We start from the raw sequence: 4579 nt of genomic DNA on the forward strand, positions 1-4579 counted from the left end.
GGAGGAGGAGGAGGAAGACAGAAGAAGGAAGACGGAAGGAAGAAGGAAGAAGGAGGAGGAGGAGGAAAGAAGGGGAAAGAAGGAGGAAAGAAGGAAGAAAGAAAGTAGAAGGAAGAAGGAAGAAAGAAGAAAAGAAAGAAGAAAAAGGAGAGGAGGAGGAGGAGGATGAAGGAGAACGGGAAGGGGAAGGGGGAGGAGAAAGAGAAGGGGGAGGAGGAGGAGGAGGAATAAGAAGAAGGAGAAGGAGGAGAAGGAAAGGAAGGGAAAGAAGAAGAAGAAGGAGGAGAAAAAAGGAAGAGGGGTAAGAGAAGGAGGAGGAAGAAGGGGAGGAGCAGGAGGGGAAGGAGGAGGGGGAGGAGGGGAAAAGGGGGTGGAGCAGGGAGAAAAACAAAAATAACAATTTATTGCAGATTTCAAAAATCTCAACAAAGACTTCAGAATCAGCCACGTCTGAATTTAAATGAGGCTCTCTCTGACACTTTGTCTCCATGTATCTTTATTAGAAGAAAGGGAAGGAGGCCTACACTAACATCTTGCATTTCTGTTGCATGGATTCACCATAATGTAGATGGGATTCTGGGTACAATGGCTGGATTCTACAGGCATCAGTCAGTATCTACAATATTGGAGTCACCAGGTGAAAGCACTCACACCCCAGCCCATTCATGGTCTGCCCTAGTTTTGAACTCACTCAGCAACGACCTGCTCTTACCTGCCTACCTGCCCAAATCTAAACTGTTGGACAAATTGCTTTGCTAAAAAATTCTCATAGTTGAGCAATTTGACCATTAAAGGCCTCTGATCTATGTGTTCTTGAAAGAATTTTTTTAAAAGAGCTTTTTCATGTATCTACTACATTATTCAACTGTATGAATATATTTTCACAATAATGTTAGGCCATTATTTTAAACATGTATGCCTTTTTTCTGGTCTGAACAACATCATGGAAGGAATATAAGGGTTTAACTATACAGCAATCACTAGAATTATGAAAATGTTAGTCATGCTCTAATTAAGATGAATATAATCTTCAATAGTATAAAGATCTGTAAACAAATTTCCAGATATATCACTTTGATAACTGTGGTTACTTATTTATTCTGTGTTCATACTTTATCAAATTTTGCAAAGACTTCAAATTATGTCAACGAGTGATCATTAAAAACAAGAAAGCTTTCTGTAGCTTAGATTACTAGTATTTTATGGTCAATTTCATATGAAGTTACATTATGCAGGAGATGAAAATGTTTTGAGACTGTTTATCTGTAACAGATTGCCTTATAATAACTATTTCTAAAGGAGAGTGAACTTCATAAATCATGGCAAGTATGTGCTATAACACAAATCAAAGGAAAAGAGAAATATGAATACTAGCATTTCGTTCTAGCTCTTAACAACTCTTTGACCTCTAGCAAGGCAATTAATATTTTTGAACCTCAGTTTTCTTATCTGTAAATAATAGTGTCTGTCTAGTTTCCAAGACTCTGAGGATGAAATGAGACAATATTAATAAAGCATTTTATATGGGTAGAGTATTATTATAATTAATGCAGGAAAATACCTAAGTTGTGTGAACAAATATGAACTTAGCCGTTGGGTGAATCCTGAGTGGCTAACAAGCCCAACTTTAAGATTGAGCCCAGCGTCCGTTTGCTGGCTAGAGACCACACACGTGTTCTCGTGTGACAGGGCTGATGACAGTCCTGCTGAGTTTCATGGCCTTTCATGATCACTCATTTTTATCTCCTGAGTTACCCCACGAAGTTTTTAATCTTTGGGACTTTCAGAGCTCAGATGAACCAACCAACCAGAGTTCACCTGCCTTGGCTGATCAGGGTTCAGCTGTATCAACCAATCAGGGATCAAATGCATCAACCAGTCAGAACTAAGTAAGTTTCAATGCTTCATTTGCATAAACAGATCTGATTGGGAACCTGGGCAGGACATTTTACTTTAATACCTGAGCCTTCCTTTTGTTCTTTGCAACACACCTTCATTTTATAGGAAAGGCTCCATCTCCCCAGTTTGCAAACTGTTCACTGGAATAAAGTCCCTTTCCTCCAAATTCCTTTTCAGAGAACTTTTGTTCACAGTTGTTTAGCAAACCAGTTCCTTTTCTTTCTGAGCTTCACTGCATCTCAATGGTGCCTTGTTTCCCTTCTAGCCAACTGAATGTGAGCAAAGAGACACAGACACTTCCAGGCTGACAAAGCTTCCAGTAGATCTTCCAAATTGGCTCTGCCCTGCCACCATCAAATGTGGAGAGTCAAGGGAACACTGCCATTCAAGAAGATAAGGAGCCACTGGACTCTGGGAGACAGTCCTTGAGGATAGCTGCCCAGGAGGGCTGCCCAACCAGCCACCTTCACGGCACTTCCATGAACAAAATGTCCACATCGACTGTGTCCAGCTACCAAGGTTCTGGGCTGTTCTATCCTGACTAACACAAGCAATGTGAATTCTATATTATACACAAATTGCATAATTAAAACATTTTAAACTTTCCTTTTTCAAGAAGAAAATAAGCTACAAGTAGTTGGTCTTCAAATTTTACATATGTGATTTTTTTTTTTAAAGACCATAAAAGATACATTGATAAAATAGAAATTCCTGGCCAGGCGCAGTGGCTCATGCCTGTAATCCCAGCACTTTGGAAGGCTGAGGTGGGTGGATCACCTGAGGTCAGGAGTTTGAGACCAGCCTGGCCAACATGGTGAAATCCCGTCTCTACTAAAAATACAAAAATTAGCCGGGTATAGTGGCACGTGCCTGTAATTCCAGCTACTTGGGAGGCTGAGGCAGGAGAATCACTTGAACCTGGGAGGTGGAGCTTGCAGTAAGTCGAGATCACACCACTGCACTCCAGACTGGGTGACAGAGTGAGACTCTGAAAAAGAAAAGAAGATATGTCTGTCTGTCTGCGTATATATCCTTTAAAAAATTACTCCAATAGTGGCACACTCTAGCACATATACTTTCACCCTAATTTTGCTCTGCATTACAAAAATTTTTATTTCTATAAGTTATTGGGGAACAGGTGGTATTTCGTTATACAAGTAAGTTCTTTAGTGATCTGTGAGATCTTGGTGCACCCGTCACCCAAGCAATATACACGGAGTCTGATCTGTGGTCTTTTTTCCCTCACTGCATTTTTATCATGCCACACTCTGAAATTATAATTTTTAGGAATTGTTTTGAGCATGTAAAGAATATTGCATAGGTGATAGAGGAATTAACGCTCATTGTAAAAAGTGTGAACAATACACAGGGTATAAACCCTGGAGGCCTCCCTGCTCTCTCCCTTCCATTCCCACAGCGGGTCTTCTTCCCAAGGGGCTGGTGGCAACGCCCTGCTGTTTATCCATATCCACCCCTGCGCCTTTTCCTCTCCATGTACCTGGATTTGTGTGAATGCATCCATAGAGAGCCATCATCTGTGATTTTTATTTTCTCATGTAACGATTTGTTCTATGGATCGTTTCTTGGTGGTGCAGGTGGATCTCACTCCATCTTTTTTTTTTTTTACTTTTATTTTAGGTTCAGGTCGCTAGGCCTCTTTCTGGAGATTAGTGTACAGGTTTGTTATAGGGGTAAACTGATGTCACAGAGGTTTGTTTATTTAATCACCCAGACACTAAGCATAGTACCCTACCCAGTAGTTATTTTTTCTGTTTCTCTCCCTCCTCCCACCCTTCACCCTCAGGCAGGCCCTGGTGTCTGTTGTTCCCCTTTTTGTGTCCATGAGTTCTCATCATTTACCTCCCACTTATAAATGAGAACACGTGGTATTTGGTTTTCTGTTCCTGCGTGAGTTTGCTTAGGTTGATGGCCTCCAGCTCCATTAGTGTTCCTGCAAAGGATGTGATCTCAATCCTTTTTTGGCAGCATAGTATTCCACGGTGTATACATACTGTGTTTTCTTTATCCAGTCTACCATTGATGTGCATTTAGGTTGATTCCATATCTTTGCCATTGTGACTCTCACTCCATCTTCCTAACGCCCCAGCGTATTTAGCTGTGGGAGACTGTTCTGTTTGTGGACTTGCAAACCAGCATCTGACATTCCCAAGGCAATTAGCAAGAGTCCCCTGAGTCCAGCTCCTTCCTAATCATGGTTTGTATGTGTATATGTTTGATCCTTCCTGTTGAATTCATAGTTAACCATTTTCCTTTTATTCAGTTCGTCTAAAATGTAGTAGCAAAAGAGAACCAGGCATTTCTCTTGGTATTAAGAGTGAATCATTATAGTTGCTATTTATTAAGCAATTATGATGTTCTGGGATATTTAGCTACCTCCTCTTGGTTCCTCACCATAAACCTTCATGATAATATTAGTGTTCCCATTTTACAGAGGCGGGGGCTAATATGACGCGTGATTAAGCAACTATCCTGTGTTGACCCAGCTAGTGACTGGTCTTGAGTTTGACATTCCAGTCCAGGCTTTCTTCACCGTTATCCAGTGACTCTTAAAATTTTCAGGCAGGGCGCGGTGGCTCACGCCTGTAATCCCAGCACTTTGGGAGGCCGAGGCGGGCGGATCACAAGGTCAGGAGATCGAGACCACGGTGAAACCCCGTCT

The sequence above is a fragment of the Colobus angolensis genome, unplaced genomic scaffold (assembly GCF_000951035.1).
Source record: "Colobus angolensis palliatus isolate OR3802 unplaced genomic scaffold, Cang.pa_1.0 Scaffold115, whole genome shotgun sequence".
NCBI lineage: Eukaryota > Metazoa > Chordata > Mammalia > Primates > Cercopithecidae > Colobus > Colobus angolensis.